This window comes from Hypanus sabinus, chromosome 4 (assembly GCF_030144855.1).
Source record: "Hypanus sabinus isolate sHypSab1 chromosome 4, sHypSab1.hap1, whole genome shotgun sequence".
In the NCBI taxonomy this organism is placed as follows: Eukaryota; Metazoa; Chordata; class Chondrichthyes; order Myliobatiformes; family Dasyatidae; genus Hypanus; species Hypanus sabinus.
In genome coordinates, this window is record NC_082709.1 from 93,213,083 (window position 1) to 93,234,873 (window position 21,791).

Genomic DNA, 21,791 nt, shown 5'->3' on the forward strand with positions numbered 1-21,791 from the left:
CATACTGTGAAATGTGTTGTTTGCGTTAACAGCCTAAGGATGAGCTGGGGAGGCAGCCTGCAAGTATCACCACACAGTCTAGCACCAACACACTACGCCCACTACGTTCACAGAATAACGTGCAACAGCTACAATAATAAGGGAACAAGAGCAACAAGCCACTTTCCTCCCTCCCACATATCCATCTACACACAGACAGGCTTCCCACCCTTTGACAAGCCTCTGACACCTCCAGTGGACTAGTAGACTAGATCGGGGCTTTGGAGTCCGGACACCTGATTGACATTCGGGCTCCGATCTTCAGTATCAACATCAGGACTTGCTGACAACAAGACTCCAAACTCCAGGACTTGGATGCTAGACTCACTGGCATACTTAGGGGATGACTGACCCTCATTCTTTCTTTCTCAATGTAAGCAAAACAAAAGAGCTGGTCACTGACTTCAGGAAAGGGAGAAGTACACATGCTCCTGTTTATAACAGCAATGTTGAGGCTGAGAGTTTCAAGATCCTTGGAGTGAACATCACTAGGCAAACATGAGGAAATCTGCAGATGCTGGAAATTCAAGCAACACAAAAGATTTTGTAAGAGATTTGAAAGTAGGAGGGGGAGGGGAAAATGCGAAATGATACAAGACTGGAGGGGGTGGGGTGAAGCTGAGAGCCAGACAGGTGATTGGCAAAAGGAATACAGAGCTGGAGAAGGGAAAGGATCATGGGACGGGAGGCCTCGGGAGAAAGAAAGGGGGAGGGGAGCATCAGAGGGAGATGGAGAACAGACAGAGTGATGGGCAAGTCTCTTACTATCTTTCCTTACAGTTAGTCCTGACGAAGGGTCTCGGTCCAAAACGTCGACAGCGCTTCTCCTTATTGATGCTACCTGGCCTGCTGCGTTCCACCAGCATTTTGTGTGTTGAGTGAACATCACAAGCCTGGTCTAGTTTAACCACACTAACATCACTGCCAAGAAATTTAGCCTCTACTTCCTCAGGAGGCTAAAGAAATTTGGCATGTTCTCTTTGACCTTTACCAATTTTTATCAATACACCATAGAAAACTATCCAGATGCATCACAGCATTCTATGGCAACTGCTCTACCCACGATTGCAAGCAGCTGCTGAGTTGTAGACACAGCTCTAACTATACTTTTCACTGCCTTAGTAAAGCATTCACCATAATGAAAGATCCCACCCAACCCAGATATTCTTCCTTCTCCCATTGAGCAGAAGATACAGAAGCATGAAAACATGCACCACCAGGCTCAAGCACAGCTTCTCTCCTGCTATTGAATACTTCCCCACTTACCATATACCTGTATTACACTTTCTCTGTACTGAACTACTTTAGTCTGCACCTTATCCTATTATTGTTTTTCCTCAAGGCACTGTTGCAATGTATTGATATGTATGCATGGTATGCAAGACCTGTTTTTCACAGTAGCTCAGTAAACTTTACACTGTTCATACTAGCACAAATCATCAGATGAGAGAATGATTGCTGAATATATTAATTTACAGATATGAATATCCAAGGTGTGACATGTTAAGTTTAGTAGTTAGTGTAAACATTTTACAGTGCCAGTGAACATCAATTGGAGTTCAATTCCCACTGCTGTCTGCAGGAGTTTGTATATTCATGACTGTGGGTTTCCTCCGGGTGCTCTGGTTTTTTCCCACATTCCAGAGGTATTTGGTTAGGGTTAGTGAGTTGTGGGCATGCTACGATAGCGCTAGAGGTATAGTGATACCTACAGGGCGTGTCAGCACCATCCTCGGACAGAGTTGGTCATTGGCGCAAAACAACACATCTTACTGCACGTTTCATGTTTTGATGTACATGTGACAAATGAAGATAATCTTTATCTTTTATCTTTGAAAATGTCAATGGTTCTCTAAAAAAGGCAGCTGCTTTGTATAGAATTACTGTGCACAAAAGGATAGTTTGGACTCCACTTTAGATCCACTGTGTGTGATTATACAGCACAAAAGAACACCATTTGATTCTTCATACTTGTGGTAGTTCTTCGAATGAGATATTCTATGGTCTGCTCGATTTGTCCCTTTTCAAGTATTCATCTAATTCTCTTTTGAAAGTGTTACTGGATTATAGTCATTTCAGGGAATACATCTCTCATCATAATTCAGAGTACTTGGAAAAAAACACAACATCTCCTCTTTGAACTTATTCAAATGATCTTCAATCTACTGTATGTTCGCTGGCCATTGTTCTTCTGGCAACATTTTGAGCAACGGCATTAATTACCCCCTTAATTTTCTCTGTACTCATGGAAAATATCCCCAGTTTCAGTCTTTTACAAGAAATTTCAAGCAGATCAATCATTTTTCTCTTCAACTAAATTGGCACTCTGGTGTATTAGGAGAACAAATCATGGAGTACTACAGCATAGACAGAGACCTATTGGCCCATTTAGTCCATGCCGAACTATTATGGATCACTACAAGCACAAAAACAGGCCCTTTGGCCCATCTAGTTATTGCCAAATTGTTAAAATCACTATAAGCACAGAAGCAGGCCCTTTGGCCCATTTAGGCTGTGCTGAACAATGTTATTCCCATCCAACTCCCATCAATCTGCACCTGGCCATAGTGCTTCCACCATTTCCTTTGGCACCGTGTTTCGGACACGTAATACACTTTGTGTAAAAAAAAACTTGCCCGGAAAATCTTCTTAAAACTACCCCCCCCACCGTACTAAAGCTACGCCCTCAAGAATTTAACATTTTCACCCTGAGAATGCAGTAAATAATTTCAGAGTTGCACTAACTTTGACAAAAATTTAAGATTCTTTTTGCTTTAGAAAGGTATCTGCCTGTGACTTTACTTAAAAATACTCTTCAGTCAGTACAATTTATAGTTAACTATACCTGCACTGATGGATACCATTAAATGTACCCAATTCAACTTGATTCACCTGAGAATCTCAACTCAGGTGATTAATAAATCACTCAGGTGTACAGTTAATAAAGATGTTTCAATGCAATTGAACAAACCATCACAGCTTAAAACCGACGGAAATAATGTTGATTGTGACTGAGTCCTCGAAGGAAATGTAGCTGCCAATCACAGATACAGGTGTGTTTAAGAAAATGGGGTTTTAGACTCCCAATACCAACTATCATACTGGCAAATGTACAGTCTCTAGTAAATAAAATTGAAGATCTCAGAGCTAGGATGCCATATAGGATGGACATTAGGACTGCTTGCATAATTTGTTTCACAAAATCCTGGTTAACCCCTTCAGTACCAGACACAGTGATTCAGCTTGACAGGTTTCACTATACACTGTCAGGATAGGACTGATGAGCCGCTCAAAAGCAGAGGCGGAGGTGTAAGTCTCATGATCAACTCTTCTTGGTGCACAAAAGTATCAGAGTTGTCCCAATTCTGCTCACCAGACCTGGAATATCTCACAATTAAGTGCTGTCTATTTTACTTACCATGGGAGATTTCAGCGATCATTTTGGTAGTGGTGTACATTCCACCTCAGGGCAATGTCAAACAGGCTCTAGATAATCTGAGCAGTGGGATCAACATGTAGGAACAGCACACCCTGACACCTTCACCATCATTTTAGGGAACTTTAACCAGGCCAGCTTGAAAAAGTCACAAAATAATTACCATCAATAAATTACTTGTAGTGCCAGAGGAAACAACACACTGGACCACTGTTACACCACCAGTCCATGTCCACACTTCAGAAAGTCTGACCTCCTGGCTGTACTTCAACTCCCTGAGTATAGGCAGAGACTGAAGACTGCAGCACCAGTGGTGAGCACCAAGAAGGTATGGACAAGGGAAGCACAGGAGTGCTTACAGGGTTGTTTTGAATCGGTGGACTGGATGTATTCTGGGATTCATCTTCAAATCTGGTTGAGTATGTTGGAGTTGTTACTGATTTCACTAAAACCTGTGTGGATGAGCGTGTGCCTATGAAAACTTGATGCATATTCCCAAACCAAAAGCCATGGATAAACCAGGGGGTTTGCCGTCTGCTGAGGGCTAGATCTGTGATATTTCAGTCTGGTGACCTAGTTCTACACATGAAAACCAGGTATGATTTGTGGATAGCTATTTCAAGAGCAACAAAACAATTCCAAGCAACACTGGAGGCAACATTGGATGCATGTCAACTCCGACAGGATATGTAGTACATTACTTCCTACAAAGCAAAACCTAATAGCATGCTTAAATACCAGATGAGCTCAATGCCTTCTATGCCCGCTTTGAGAGGGAGAATATAACTACAGCTGTGAAGATCCCAGCTACACCTGGTGACTCTGTGATCTTTGTCTCAGAGGCCGATGTTAAGCAGTCTTTCAGGAGGGTGTACCCTCATAAGGTGGGAGGCCCCGATGGAGTACCCACCTCAGCAAGGGCAATTTCAATGGCTCTTCACATGGCCTTAGATCACCTGGACAATACAAACACCTATGTCAGGGTGCTGTTCATTGACTATAGCTCAGATTTAGCACCATCATTCCCACGATTGATAAGCTACAGAACCTGGGCCTCTGTACCTCCCTCTGCAATTGGATCCTCAATTTACTAACCGGAAGACCACAATCTTTGCAGATTGGAGATTATATCTCCTCCTCACTAATGATCAACACTGGGGCAACTCAGGGGGTGTGTGCTTAGCCCACTGCCCTACTCTCTCTATACCCATGACTGTGTGGCTATGCACAGCTTAAATGTCATTTATAAATTTGCTGATGATACAACCACTGTTGGTAGAATCTCAGATGGAGATGAGAAGGCATACAGGAGCTAGATATACCAGCTAGCAACAACAGTCTTGCACGCAACGTCCGTAAGACGAAAGAGCTGATTGTGGACTTTAGGAAGGGTGAGGGAACACGAACCAATCCTCACATAGGCATCAGAAGTGGAGAGAGTAAGCAATTTCAAGTTCCTGGGTGTCATTATCTCTGAGGATCTAACTCGCTCCCAACATATTGGTGCAGCTATGAAGAAGGGAAGAAAGCGGATATATTTCAATTGAAGTTTGAGGAGATTTGGTTGTCACCTAAAACACTCGAAAACTTCTATAGATGAATTGTGGAGAGCATTCTGAGAGGCTGTATCACTGTTTAGTGTTTGAGGAGGGAGCTACTGCACAGGACTGAAAGAAGCTACTGAAAATCATAAATTAATCAGCTGCATCATAGGTATTAGCCCCCGTTATATTATTTCTATTTCGCACTTCTTTTAATCTAACTATTTAATATTGAATTAAATTGAATTGCTTTTATTACTTACATTCTTCATATATATGGAGTAAAAATCTTTACGTTAGGTCTCTGTCTAAATGTGCAATATGCAATTTATAGTAAATTATAATGAATAGTATGTACAATAGGACAGTCAATATAACATAGAAATACAATTGTATCAGCATGAATGAGTCAGTCTGATGGCCTGGTGGAAGAAGCTGTCCCAGAGCCTGTTGGTTCTGACCTTCATGCTGTGGTGCCATTTCCCGGATGGTAGCAGCTGGAACAGTTTGTGGTTGGGGCGACCCAATGATCCTTAGAGCCTTTTTTACACACCTGTCTTTGTAAATGCCCTGAATAGTGGGAAGTTCACATTCACAGATCAGCTGGGCTATCCACAGCACTCTCTGCAGAGTCCTGTGATTGAGGGAAGTACAGTTTCCATACCAGGCAGTGATGCAGCAAATCAGAATGCTCTCAATTGTGCCACTGTAGAAAGTCCTTAGAATTTGGGTACCCATACCAAACTTTTTCAAACGTCTGAGATGAAAGAGGTGCTGTTGTGCTTTTTTCACCACACAGCTGGCATGTACAGACCACATGAGATCCTCAGTAATGTTTATGCCAAAGAATTTAAAGCTGTTCACCCTCTCAAGCCCAGATCCATTGATGTCAATAGGAGTTAGCCTGTAATCCACAACCAGCTCCTTTGTTTTTGCAACAATGAGTAAGAAGTATATAGACATATGCTGGTGATAATAAACCTGATTCTGTTCAGCATGAGAATGAGACTCAAGACAGCAGAGTCCTGAGTGCTGTACGAACACTAAGCTAGGACTACAATAATTACAATGTGTCCACATTTGAGAAATAGCACAGCTGTCTAAGATTTCCTCTTTCCCAAGCTGGACATACTGTCAGCACATCATGAGAATGTACGTTTTCAAGATAGAATTCCAGTCAGAAACATTCTGGTTGCTAAAATCATGCACATTCCTACCTCCACAAAGTACATTGCTTCACCCTGATCTCACAGGAAAGCACTGTCATTTTTGGTGTTGCACCACATACACAATGTGTGGAACAACTACCTGCCTTGATGGATTGAAGCTAAGGTAGATTGTGTTGAAAACTACTATTTCCCTGATTCATCAAAAACAGATTATTTGGCTCCAAAGATTGTAACAAATACCAGAAGGGGCAAGACCTTCCTTGGTAACTAGACTTACATTGAAACCAAACACAAATTAGTTGATACTCGAGGGCAAAATGAGGAAATGGTGCCGAGCTGGAAGTGTTCCTTCTCAAAAAGGATTAAACAAAAGCCCTCTCTCAGGTAAACTGAAAAGATCTCACCTGCACTGTTTCAAAGAGGGCAGGAATTATTCAGGCTCTGATTAATAATATTTACCTTTCAAATACTAAAAGGCATTGCAGGCTAGAATGTGGGTGTGGGAGTTTAAGGCATTTAAATTAGCTGCAGCATTTCCTACATATCAACCCAATTCTCCTGCATAATGTCCATACCCTTTGACTCTTACTGATCAAGAGACTATCAACCACCTTTATAAATATACCCAATAACTTGGCCTCCGCAGCCATCTTTGACAATGAATTCCACAGATTAACCACAATGGCAATTAAAAGTAAATGTTGCCACATGTTTCATTCCTTTTTTTTTGGAAGAATCACGGATAAGATGACTTATTGTTCATGGCCTTTCATCTTTACAGTTTGTACAAAGGGCCCTACCATAATATACCTTTGGTTTCTATAGAAACCACTTGCAGATATAGATTCAAAGCTACATGAAGCAACCCTAGATGAAAACAGAAAAACTGAAGACTCTAAAAATCTGAAATTAAAATAAAAATTGCTACAAATACTCAATAGGTCAAACAGCATCTATGAAAAGAGGGAACAGGCAACATTTGAGGCTGGGAAAGAAGGAGGTGCAAGTTAGATTTCAGTGGGAGAGAAGTGGGGGGGGGGAGAGATATGTAGAACAAAGTGAATGTCTGTGATAGGATGAGTCCAAATGGCTTGAAGGCAGCCTATGCAACATTAAGGGTAAAGTAGCAAAATCTGCTGGGTAGCTTGGCTTTTATACATGCAGGATTAGAAAAACCAAGACAAAATTGAATAAAAACGATAAAAATGCTGGAAAAGTTAAACATATCAGGCAGAAAAGAGAAATTCTATAAAAAGATAAACAACCGACATTTTAGAAGAGGCACTCTGAGAGAAAGACTGCAACTAACTGGTCCTATTACTTATTGCAATAGTCAACTACAGGACCAAGCATCTTACTACATCACTCCTCCCCCACTCACTCACCTATCACCTGCCATCTGGTACTCCTTCCCCTCTTGCCATCTTTCTATTCTGGCTTCTTTACCCTTCCTTTCCAGTCCCAATGAATGGTCTTAGCCTGAAATGTTGACCATTTATTCCTCTCCATAGATGCAGCCTTGATCTGCTGAGTTCCTTCAGCATTTTATGTTTTGCTCAGGATTTCCAGCATTTGCAGAATCTCTTGTATACTTGCATGTATCTGTAAAGAGCTGTGCAAAGTTTTAACTAAAAAGCTTTAATATATTGCAATATATTATGCAGCCATTATGCCATAAAATCCATACTTGAGAGGAAGCATCTGCATTCATGTAATTCACACCCTGGGGACATTCCATATAGTTTAAGGCAAATTAACTAATTTAAACACTGATGCTGAAACATAAGAAATAAAGCAAGCAAACTGCACACAGTGAGTCCTAAAAGACAAAACAAGATAATGGTAAGATCAACTGTTACAGTAATGCTGGGTTGAGAAATGTCATCCTGCAAATTGCAGAGAGCACTTCAATTAGCAAGAGGTTCTTTCAATTTCATTTTGCAAGCCTAGATGTGACCTCTGCTTAACATCTCACCTGCAGACAGCACTCCATCAATATTGCTCTCGCTCAGGACTGCATTGGTACAGGCCTACAATTAGTTGCAGTAATTTCACTATTGAATCTTTAATCTGCAAATTTTCTGACTCAAATCTAGGAGATTTTTATTTATTTACTCATTCATTTTATAAGCCAACCATTTATTGTCTATTGTGAATTGCCTTTTTGAACAGTAATGTATTTCCATGCCAGGACAGCATGCAAACTCAAGCAGAGCAAGGGGTGGTGTTGCTGAAGCCCTTGTTCTTTTTATTGGTGGAGATGTTGGGTCTGGAGGGTGCCAAACAGCTTAGGCCAGAAGCTACTGAATGACCCAGAGTGAACGTGGAGAGAATGTTTCCTATAGTGGGACAGTCTCGAACCAGAGGGCACAGCTTCAGAATACAAGGACATCCCTTTAGAATGGAGGAGGAGGAACACTTGTAGCTAGGGAATGGAAAATCTCTGAAATTCATTGCTACAGATGGCTGTGGTGGCCAAGACATTGGGTATATTTAAAGCAGACATTGAAAGGTTCTTGATCAGTAATAGCGTCAAAAGTTACAGGGAGAAGACAGGAGAATGGGCTGGAAAGGATAATAAATCAGTCAAGATGGAATGATGGAATTGATTCAATAGGCCAAATAGCCTAATTTTGCTCCTATGTCTTATGGTAACAATATTACCAAATAAACCATAGTCAAATTTTGTGTATGTGTATTTTTCATCCTTCTCCATGAGAACATTACTTCCCTACTGCTCTCACCTATATTTGGCAAACTTCAAAAAAAATTGAAAATTCTTATTTCTTCAAGATGTGAATCCTCGTAGCAACTAAGGGGGATTCTTTTCAAAAATGCCACTCAATTATTTTCTATCTTAATTACACAGAATAGATTAAAGTTCTTCTGCAGAAAGCAGCGTTTGAATTTACACTTTGCTGCAACTATTCAATCTTTATTCCTTTTAGCCCTTAAAGATTGTTGCATAGAGCTAGAGATATGAATGGAAATTGGACATAAAGCGCTGTGAAGTTTGAAAGGGATTTCACGACAATTGTTTTATGAGCCTTATCTTTGGAAACAAGTAAAACAAGCTATAGCCACACATATAAAAGGTAAAGTTTGTTTATTCCAGATTTGCCTCTAACTCGTTCAGAACTGCAGGACTCGAGACAATACCAAAATTCCAATGCTCTGATTTGCAACAGACTTCAAGAAATCCAGAGTAGCACAAGGATTTGTAATTTACAGTTGCAAGAAAGGCTTTGTGAACCCTTTGCAACTATCTGGTTTTCTATATATTAATTACTCATAAAATGTGGTTTGATCTTCATCTAAGTCACAGTAATAGACAAATACAATCTGCCTAAACTAATAACACACAAATAATTGTACTCATCATGTCTTAAATGGACACATTGTTTAATCATTCACAGTCCAGGCTGGAAAAAGTATGTGAACCTTTGCATTTAATAACTGGTAGAACATCTTTTGACAGCAATAATCTCCACCAAACATTTCCTATTGAGGCTGATCACACTTGCACAATGGCAAGGAGGAATTTTAGACCATTCCTCCATGCAAAACTGTTTCAGTTCAGCAATATTTCTGGGATACTTTGCATGAACAGCCCTCTTCAGGTCATGCCACAGCATCTCAATAGGATTAAGATCTGAACTCAAACTTGGCAATTTCAAAACAAAAATTTTCTTCTTTTTAAACCATTCTGTTGTTGATTTACTCTTGTGTTGCGGACTATCATCCAACTTCTTTTAAGCTTCAGGTGATGGACCACTACCCTGACGTTCTTCTGTAAAATGTCTTGATACAATTTTGAATTCAAGCTGTCCAGGCCCTGAGGCAGCAAAGCAGCCCCAAATCATAATTCTCCTTCCGCTATGCCTCATAGAGGTGATGAGGTTTCGGTTTTGGTGTTGATGTTCAGTGCCCTTTTTCTTCCAAACATAGTGATGCACATTTCTGCCAGAAACCTCCATTTTTGTCTCATCTGTTCACAGAACATTGTCCCAGAAATGTTGTGGAACATATAACCATATAACAATTACAGCATGGATCAGGCCGTCTTGGCCCTTCTAGTCCATGCCGAACGCTTACTCTCATCTAGTACCACTGACCCGCACTCAGCCCATAACCCTCCATTTCTTTCCTGTCCATATACCTATCCAACTTTACTTTAAATTAGAATACTGAACCTGCCTCTACCACTTCTACTGGAAGCTCATTCCACACAGCTACCACTCTCTGAGTAAAGAAATTCCCCCTTGTGTTACCCTTAAACTTTTGCCCCCTAACTCTCAACTCATGTCCCCTTGTTTGAATCTCTCCTACTCTCAATGGAAAAAGCCTATCTACGTCAACTCTATCTATCCCCCTCATAATTTTAAATACCTCAACCTTCTACGCTCCAAAGAATAAAGACCTAACCTGTTCAACCTTTCTCTGTAACTTAGGTGCTGAAACCAAGGTAACATTCTAATAAATCTCCTCTGTACTCTCTCTATTTTGTTGACATCTTTCCTATAATCCGGCATCCAGAACTGTACACAATACTCCAAATTCGACCTTACCAATGCCTTGCACAATTTTAACATTACATCCCAACTCCTGGACTCAATGCTCTGATTTATAAAGGCCAACATACCAAAAGCTTTCTTCACCACCCTATCCACATGACAGTCCACCTTCAGGGAACTATGCACCATTATTCCTAGATCACTCTGTTCTACTGCATTCTTCAATGCCCTACCATTTACCATGTATGTTCTATTTGGATTATTCCTACCAAAATGTAGCACCTCACACTTATCAGCATTAAACTCCATCTGCCAACGTTCAGCCCACTCTTCTAACTGGCCTAAATCTCTCTGCAAGCTTTGAAAACCCACTTCATTATCCACAACGCCACCTACCCTGGTATCATCTGCATACTTACTAATCCAATTTACCACCCTATCATCCAGATCATTAATGTATATGACAAACAACATTGGACCCAGTACAGATCCCTGAGGTATACCACTAGTCACCGACCTCCAACGTGACAAACAGCTATCCACCACTACTCTCTGGCATCTCCCATCCAGCCACTGTTGAACCCATTTTACTACTTCAATATTAATACCTAACGATTGAACCTTCCTAACTAACCTTCTGTGCAGAACCTTGTCAAAGGCCTTACTGAAGTCCATATAGACAACATCCACTGCTTTACCCTCGTCAACTTTCCTCGTAACCTCTTCCAAAAATTCAGTAAGATTTGTCAAACATGACCTTCCACGCACAAATCCATTCTGACTGTTCCTAATCAGACCCTGTCTATCCAGATAATGATATATACCATCTCTAAATATACTTTCCATTAATTTACCCACCACTGACATCAAACTGACAGTCCTATAATTGCTAGGTTTACTCTTAGAATCCTTTTTAAATAATGGAACCACATGAGCAATACGCCAATCCTCCGGCACCATCCCTGTTTCTAATGACATTTGAAATATTTCTGTCAGAGCCCCCGCTATTTCTACACTAACTTCCCTCAAGGTCCTAGGGAATATCCTGTCAGGACCCAGAGATTTATCCAATTTTACATTCCTTAAAAGCGCCAGTACTTCCTCCTCTTCAATCGTCATAGTTTCCATAACTTCCCTACTTGTTTCCCTTACCTTACACAATTCAATATCCTTCTCCTCAGTGAATACCGTAGAAAAGAAATTGTTCAAAATCTCTCCCATTTCTTTTGGCTCCACTCTGATTCTCTAAGGGACCAATTTTATCCCACACTATCCTTTTGCTATTAATGTAACTGTAGAAACCCTTCAGATTTATTTTCACCTTACTTGCCAAAGCAACCTTGTATCTTCTTTCAGCTTTTCTAATTTCTTTCTTAAGATTCTTCTTACATTCTTTATATTCCTTGAGCACCTCATTTACTCCATGCTGCCTATATTTATTGTTCATTTCCCTCTTTTTCTGAACCAAGTTTCCAATATCCCTTGAAAACCATGGCTCTCTCAAACTTTTAACCTTTCCTTTCAACCTAACAGGAACAGAAAGATTCTGTACTCTCAAAATTTTGCCTTTAAATGACCTCCATTTCTCTATTACATCCATGCTCTAAGTTCATCCACCTTTCTTACAATGCTCCTAGCATTAAAATAAATGCATTTAAGAAATTCTCCATCTCTTCCTCTCTGTTTATCTCTAACAGTACAAAGAACTTTACTGTCTTCTTTTACTTCCTTCTGCCATACATCTGTTCCTACACTCTGGTTCCCCTCCCCCCTCATATCTAGTTTAAATCTAATGCAGCCTCTCTAGCAACCTACCTGCAAGAATATTTGCCCCCTCCAGTTCAGATGTAAACCGTCCTGTTGGAGCAGGTCCCACCTTCCCTGGAAAACTGCCCAATTATCTATAAATCTGAAGCCCTCCCTCCTGCACCATGTCTTCAGCCATGTGTTGATCTGCATTATCTTACTATTTCTAAACCCACCTGCACGTGGCACTGGTAGCAATCCTGAGATTGCTATCCTGGAGGTCCTGTCCTTTAACTTGGCACCTAGCTCCCTAAACTCACCTTTCAGGACCTCCTCACTCTTCCTACCCACGTCATTGGTCCCTACATGGACCACGACATCCGGCTGCTCACCCTCCCTCTTGAGAATACTGAGAACTGGATCCGAGATATCGCAGACCCTGGCACCAGGGAGGCAACAGACCATCCGGGATTCTCGATCTCTTCCACAGAACCTCCTCTCTGTCCCCCTAACTATCGAATCCCCTGTCACTACTGCTCTCCTCTTTTCCCTCCTTCCCTTCTGAGCTGAGGGTCCAGTCTCGGTGCCAGAGATACAACCACTGCAACTTGTCCCTGGTAGGTAGTCCCCACCAACAGTATCCAGAACGGTATACTTACTGGTGATGGGAATGGCCACAGGGGTGTTCTGCCCTTCCTGTCTATTCCCCTTCCATCCCCTGACAGCCACCCAGCTACCTGTCTCCTGACTCCTAGGGGTGACTATCTCCCTGAAACTCCTGCCTATTTTTGCCTCTGTCTCCCAAATGATCCGAAGTTTATCCAGCTCCAGCTCCAGTCCCCTAACACGGTTTGTCAGGAACTGCAGTTGGATGCACCTTTTACAGGTGTCGTCATCAGGGACAATTGTGCTCGCCCTGACTTCCCACATACTGCAAACGGAGCACTCAATTGCCCTAACTGCTGCCTCCATTACCTACTCCTGCTAATTAAAATAAAGGAGCTTACCGGCCTTACCTCACCTGGAGTGAAGCTCGTTTTTTAAATTCCCCTGCTGATCTCAGAGGACAACTTTCATGCGCTTGCGCAGTGGTGCCCCGTTCAACCTCGCCACTGCCTGTTCTCACCAAAGCCTGATTGAGCCAAAGCCATCGCACTCTGCCTCAGTCCACTCTGACAATGGCCGTTACGACGACCATTGGTCTGTTTAAAATTTGAAGCATGCAGTGGTTTCTCATGTGGTGTCCTTCCATGAACACCATTCTTGTTCAGTATTTTTCTTATAGTTGCCTCATGATCAGAGAGTTTAGCAAGTTCTAGAGATTTCTGCAGGTTTTTTGCTATTACCCTTGGATTCTTTCTCACCTCCTTCAGCTTTACATGTTGTGCTCCTGGTGTGATCTTTACAGGTTGCCCACACCTAGGGAGTACAACAGTACTAAATTTCTTCCATTTGTAGACAACTTCTCTTACTGTGGACTGTTGAATTCTCAGGTACTTAGAGATGTTTTTTCCAGCTTCATGCATCTCTACAATTCTTCTTTGAAGGTTCTCTGAAAGTTGTTTTGATTGAGGCATGGTGCACATAGACAGTTCTTGAGAAGAGCAGGCTCTGTCAGAAACCTGACTTTGTGTGTCTTTTTTACAGGGCAGGGCACCTCTACAACCCACACCTCCAATCTCATCTCATTGATTGGAACACCAGACCTGAAATAGCTTTTGTAGAAGGCATTACCCCAGAGGTTCACATATTTTTTTGAACTTATACTATGATCGTTTAAATGGTGTACTCAGTATTGACAAGTAGTAGTACAACTATCGGTGTATTAGTTTAGGCATATTGTGTTTGTCTATTATTGTGACTTGGATGAAGATCACATTTTATGAGTAATTATGCTAAATAAAAACTGGTAATTGTAAAGAGTTCTCAAACTTTTTCTTGCAAATGTAGGTCAGGTTATAGGCCAGTCACAAACAAGAGAAAATCTGCAGATGCTGGAAATCCAAGCAACACACACAAAATGCTGAAGAAACTCAGCAGGCCAGGCAGCCTCAATGGAAAAAGACTACAGTTGATGCTTCATCAGGGCTGGAAAAAAAATGAAGAATCAAGAATGGGGGATGGGAGGATAAACCACAAGGTGTTAGGTGAAATGGGGTGGGAGGGAGGGTTAAAGCAAAGACTTGGAAAGTTGATTAATGAAAGAGATATAGGGGGAATCTAATAGGAGAGGATAGAAGGTCATGAAAGAAAGAAATGTGGGGGGGGGGGGGGAGCAGCACCAGAAGGACATGATGGGCAGGCAAGGAGATGAGGTGAGAGAGGAAAAGGTAATGGTGAATGTGAGTAGAGTGAGGGGGGGGGCATTATTGGAAGTTTGAGAAATTGATGCTCGTGCTATCAGGTTAGAGGAAACCCTTATGGAATATAAGGTGTTACTCCTCCAACTGGAGTGTGGCCTCATTGTGACAGTGAAGGAAGCAATAGGTGGACCTGCAGGAATGGGAATGGGAAGTAGAATTAAAATGGGTGGCTACTGGGAGATCCCGCTTCTTCTGGCAATTTATGTCAGGTCTCACCGATATACAAGAAGACACACCGAGAACACTGGACACAGTATATGACCCCAACAGACTCAAATGTGAAGTGTTGCCTCATCTGGAAGGAGCTCTGAAGGAGGAGGTGTAGGGGCAGGTGTAGCACCTGTTCTACTTGCAAGGTTAAGTACCAGGAGCGAGATCAGTGGGGAGGGATGAATGGACAAGCGAGTCGAATAGGGAGCGATCCTTGTGGAAAGCAGAAAGTGGGAGGGAGGGAAAGGTGTGCTTGGCGGTGGGATTTGGAGATGGCAGAAGTTATGGTGAATGATGTAAGGAAAATCTGCTGAATGTTGTACCACATAACAGTTGTCTTCTGGTGAGCACAGAACAGTACAGCACAGTTCTAGGCTTTGCAGCCCACAATGTAGTGCTGACCTTTTAACACATTCCAAGATCAATCTAACACCTCCCTCCCACATAGCCCTCCATTTTTATCCATGACCCTATCTAAGAGTCTCTTAAATATCTCTAACTGCCTGTACACCACCCTTGGCAGAGCATTCCCTGGACCCACCACTCTGTGTGTAAAAAACATCTCTGACATTCTCCCTATACTTCCCTCCAATCACCTTAAAATTATGCCCCCTTGTATTAGCCACTTCCACCCTGGGAAAAGGGTGTTGGTTGTCCACTTTATCAATGCCTCTTATCATTTTGTAGACCTCTCTCTAGTCACATGTCATCCTCCTTCCCTCCAAAGAGAAAGGCTGCAGATCACTCAACCTTTCCTCATAAGACATGCTCTCTAATCCAGGCAGCATCCTGGTAAATCTCCTGCACACCCTCTCTAAACTTCCACATCCTTCCTCTAATTAAGTGACCAGAACAGAACACAATTGACCTTCTGACCAACTAAATAAAACTGGAATTAAATTGTTGCTTATTGACGATATTTCTGTTGCTTTATTTTGGGAATATCAAATAGAAACAAATTCCCAAAGGCAGAGTTGTAAACTCAGCAGTTTCACAGTGTGTGACAACATTTAGTCTTTCATATTTCATGACATATACAGTACACCAGTAATAATAAACCTGATTCTAAATAAGATCAACTTCTGAAGCAATGAGAAGCATCAATAAAAAGCAAACTGGAAAAACTAAAGCAAATGGGAAGATATAACACTGAGCAGGTCCCATATCACATCTGAGAAAATTTTTTTTCTGCTGTCCCCTTTGAAAATATCATTTTATACCCAAACAGCAGTTCCATTATTATTACACACTGACTGACATAACAGCTTTCATTAATACATTAGAAATAAGAACCAAAAATGATGGAAATACAAAAACTGAGTAAAGGTTTCAGTTCAGTAACATTCCATCAGTATTGGTTCTTATGAATTCTCACTGGTATGAAAGGATAACCTTGTTTTTCTCTCCCTGATTCTGCTTGACAGGCTGAGTATTTTCAAAAAGTTTGGCACCTTTCCAGAATTTATGCAACAAAAGCATTTTGCTTTGAATCATTAGGAATGTCATAGGGTGATTTATTTCTCCTCTACAACTCCAGAATGTTTAATCTTTGCTAGTGTGCTCAAGTTAGTGCTACATCAAAAATTGTGAAGGGATGGCAATGTGAAAAGAGATGTATGCGAGAGACAGTGTTTAAGCACAGTGTGTAGACAGCACAGCCATAGCAGGAGATGCATTTCCATTATCCATGCTCAGAATAGGGCATATTGTTGAAGTACCTGTCTCACCTAAATAGAGAGTACAGTGGATTCCAGTTAATCAGGACATATTGGGACCAGTGCATTTTGACCCAATTCAATGGCTGCCCCAATTATCTGAAATTTCAGGGAAATTGTTAAAAAAGTATCAAAAAGACAAACTACTGTTTAACTGAGTAAAATATTATGTACTTCAATGAAATACAGAATAAATTAGAAAACTATAAATACTATTACACTATAAAAATGTGTATCCATTCCGAATTGTTATGATGGAGGAAATCAACCAGGTTTATGCTTTTATTGACTGTAAATGAACAAAATCAGCGTAGACACCTCGTATAGATAATGGACTGCCTCATACAATGCTTTCAATGACTGCATCCTCCAAATCCTCATTTTAATTGTACCATTCAAGGTGACTGTCTATACGTTCAAATTCTTTGTAGTTTCTAACTTGTTGATGTTGTGAAATTCTTTCTTTTATAATTCTCAGCCATGTCTCGCATCTCCAAGCCTGAATGCTTGAAACCTCAGTGAGCAAAAATCACTACTTTTTGAACACAAGTATGTGCAACTGGTGTTATTTAAACACTGTTCACTCCAAGCACTGTGTAGTGTCTAACAACCAAACAAGAGCATGCAACTGACATTTAGAAACTGTTTGGCAACAGTCTTCAGTCCCAATTAAGTTGCATAATGCCCCAAATAAACTAAGGGAATCCAGGTTATTTTCTTGATTTGTTTTTGCTGTTTAAGAGTTGTCCCAAATTTAGACGAGGCAATTAAATGCAGCATCTCCAAGTCTGCAGATGACACGAAGCTGGGCGTCTGTGTTAGCTGTGAGGAGGATGCTAAGAGGATGCAGGGTGACTTGGATAGGTTAGGTGAGTGGGCAAATTCATGGCAGATGCAACTTAATGTGGATAAATGTGAGGTTATCCACTTTGGTTGCAAGAACAGGAAAACAGATTATTATCTGAACGGTGGTTGATTAGGAAAAGGGGAGATGCAACAAGACCTGGGTGTCATTGTACACCAGTCATTGAAGGTGGGCATGCAGGTACAGCAGGCGGTGAAAAAGGCAAATGGTACGTTGGCATTCATACCAAAATGATTTGAGTACAGGAGCAGGGAGGTTCTACTGCAGTTGTACAAGGCCTTGGTGAGACCGCACCTAGAATATTGTGTGCAGTTTTGGTCCCCTAATCTGAGGAAAGACATTCTTGCCATAGAGGGAGTACAGAGCAGGTTCACCAGATTGATTCCTGGGATGGCAGGACTTTCATATGAAGAAAGACTGGATTGACTAGGCCAGGGGTCGGCAACCCGCGGCTCCGGAGCCGCATGCGTCTCTTTCATCTCTGTGCTGCGGCTCCCTGTGGCTTTGGAAAATAAATGATGAGTATTTAATTAAAATGTATTTTATGTTAGTTTGTTAGTTTTTGAAATGTAATTCTAAATCTGAAGATTATGGTGATCTTGTACAATCTAAATAAAACGCATTTTTTGTCGCTATTAATATACGTCACCACTGCCAATGCCCGACACCCGCCAGTGAGCGATTTCTTTAATTTTTCGATCCAAGGTAGGCGAACCATGGAGAATTCTAAAAAAAGAAAAGTGACTGAAAAAAACAGAACGTTTAATGATACGTGGGCAGATTCATTTGCTTTCACTGCTGACGAGACTGGTTTACCGGTATGCTTAATATGCAATGAGAAATTAGCAAACAACAAAAAGTCAAATGTCGCAAGACATTTCCAGAATAAACACGCAGCCTTTGCTCAAAAATATCCGGTTGGAGATGAGAGAAAAAAAGACGTTTCAGAACTGATGTGGAAGATTGATCTGAGCAAAAATCATTTCAAGAAGTGGCTGAAGTCTGGAAAATCAACTACGTATGCTAGTTTTGTTGCCGCTCAGGAAATAGTCAGGCACGGGAAGCTGTTTATAGATGGTGAATATATAAAAGAATCTTTCATTAGGATTTCAGAAGATCTATTCATGGACTATAAAAACAAGAATGAAATTGTGCAGAAAATCAGGGATATGCCCCTCTCTGCAAAGACTGTCAAAGACAGAACCATAAAAATGGCAGAAGACATCACAATGCAGCAAATTAAAGACATGAATTCAGCTGTGGCCTACTCGATTGCCTGTGACGAGTCTAAAGACAAAGGTGATATTGAACAAATAGTGCTGTTCTGCCGGTATGTAAACTCTGCCGGGCCACAGGAAGAAATGATTGAGTTGATACTTCTAAAAGGCCAAACACAGGGGGAGTACATCTGTGAGGCTGTTTTGAATTGTTTAAGAGCCAAAGGAATAAAGACTACCCACCTGGTGTCAGTAGCTACTGATGGGGCACCAAGTATGACAGGAGCGCACAAGTGATTTGTGGCTTTACTGCAGAAGTCGCTGGACAGAAAGCTGCTGACTTTTCACTGCATCTTGCACCAAGAGGCACTGTGCGCTCAAACATTTCCTCCAGAATGCACAGAAGTAATGGATGTTGTCATTCAGAATAAAATAATGGCAAAAAATTTAAATCACCGTCAATTCCGTTTGTTACTGGACCAGCTGGAAAGCGCATATTCTGATCTCCTGCTGCACAGCAAAGTCCCGTGGCTGTCCAGAGGGGAGGTGCTGAAACGCTTTGTCGCGTGTCTGGAAGAAGTGAAAACTTTCCTGGGCAGCTAATGGCTCACCTTTCCTGAGCTAGAACAGCCAGAGTGGCTGGAAAAGCTACACTTCATGGTAGACATGACAGCGCACCTGAACACGCTGAACACAGCTCAGGGGAATGGACGCACAGCCATTAACCAAGTATGATAAATATTTTAATTGCCTATTATTTTATGTATATTCATATTTTTTCATTGTTCAGTGAAATAGTCCTTTTATTTTTCAGGTTGAGAGCTGGCTGACTTTATTTTTGGTTTGCTGCTGGCGGACAATTTATGTTCGGCGTTTTTCATAAATACAAGAAGAACTCAAATAGACATTGAATATTTTACTTAAAAGTAACCTTCAAACCAACGTCTTTTTCTTGGAGTTCAACAGGTTTTTGAAGCATGCAGAAATGTAATTTCGTTTTCTCTGCAAGAGTTCATCGATTTCATAAATGCAACACATTATAGTTTGTTTATACTTAGCATAAAGGCAAAAAAAAACGTTGTATGCAGTGTTATTGCATTTTTCATTTTAAATGTCAAACGGGTTTTGTGGCTCCCAGTGTTTTCTTTTCTGTGGGAAACTGGTCCAAATGGCACTTTCAATGGTAAAGGTTGCCGACCCCTGGACTAGGCTTATACTCACTTAGAAGATTGGGGGGGGGGGGGGGATCTTATTGAAACGTATAAAATTCTAAAGGGATTGGACAGGCTAGATGCAGGAAGATTGTTTCCGATGTTGGGGAAGTCCAGAACGAGGGGTCACAGTTTAAGGATAAAGGGGAAGCCTTTTAGGACCGAGATGAGGAAAAACTTCTTCACACAGAGAGTGGTGAATCTGTGGAATTCTCTGCCACAGGAAACAGTTGAGGCCGGTTCATTGGCTATATTTAAGAGGAAGTTAGATATAGCCCTTGTGGCTAAAGGGATCAGGGGGTATGGAGAGAAAGCAGGTACAGGGTTCTGAGTTGGATGATCAGCCATGATCATACTGAATGGCGGTGCAGGCTCAAAGGGCCGAATGGCCTACTCCTGCACTTATTTTTTTATGTTTCTATGTTTCTAAATAAATGGCTGTCCCAATTAACTGATGACCCAATTAACCAGAAGCCACTTTCTATCACACAGAAGACAGCTATTTGTCTACTTCAGTCAATGGCTGGCTCGTTGTTAAAAGAGGCTAGCTTTTATTTCTTATGGGTACATCAAAACATACAGAGAAATGCATTGTTTGTGTCAAATCAAATCAGTGAGAAGTGTGTTGGGGGCAGTCTTCAAGTACCACCATGCTTCTGGCGCCAATGAAGCATGCCCAGAACTTACTAACCGTAACTCATTATTGGAATGTCAGAGGAAAGTGGAGTTTCCACAGGGAACACACATGTTCACGGGGAGAATATACAAACTTTTTACAGACACAATAGGAACTGAACTCTGATCAGTGATCACTGGTGCTGTGAAGCAATGTGCTAATCACTACGCTACTGTGCTGCCCAAAACAACCCAACCTAGTCCCACTAAACTCTCATCTGAGTCTCAGTATAAGCTTTCTCTGCAACACACACAAAATGCTGGTGGAACGCAGCAGGCCAAGCAGCATCTATAGGGAGAAGTACAGTCGACATTTCGGGTCAAGACCCTTCGTCAGGGCTAACTGAAAGAAAAGATAGTAAGAGATTTGGAAGTGGGAGGGGCAGGAGGAGATCCGAAATGTTAGGAGAAGGCAGGAGTGAAGCTAAGAAGGATGAAGCTAAGAGCTGGAAAGTTGATTGGGAAAAGGGATACACAGCTGGAGAAGGGAGAGGATCATGGGACGGGAGGCCTAGGGAGAAAGAAAGGAAGAGGAGAGCACCAGAGGGAGATGGAGAGCAGTCAAGGAATGATTGTGAGAGGAGCAGAGAGAGAAAAAAAAGGGAAAAAAGTGGGGGGGGGGGAGGGATAATAAATAAATAAGGGGTGGGGTAAAAAGGAGAGGAGGGGTATTAAAGGAGAAATCAATGTTCATGCCATCAGGTTGGAGGCTACCCAGACGGAATATAAGGTGTTGTTCCTCCAACCTGAGTGTGGCTTCATCTTGACGGTAGAGGAGGCCATGGATAGACATATCAGAATGGGAATGGGACGTGGAATTAAAATGTGTGGCCACTGGGAGATCCTGCATTCGCTGGCGGACAAAACATAGGTGTTCACGAAACGGTCGCCCAGTCTGTGTCGGATCTCACCAATATATAGAAGGTTGCACCGGGAGCACCGGATGCAGTATATCACACCAGCTGACTCACAGGTGAAGTGTTGCCTCACCTGGAAACTTCCTCTCTTCTCTTTAGTTCAATTTTGTCAGCTATTTCAGATTCAGGTTCAGTTTATTGTCATTTAGACTCTAATCTATTTAGGATCTAAT

General features: G+C 41.5%; 1 protein-coding gene across 2 annotated transcripts in view; it reads right to left on the bottom strand.

Moving 5' to 3' along the window:
- pdia5 (protein disulfide isomerase family A, member 5) overlaps positions 1–21,791 on the bottom strand; it is a 194,758-nt gene that overhangs the window by 53,838 nt on the left and 119,129 nt on the right. The gene's annotated exons all lie outside the window — the stretch shown is intronic.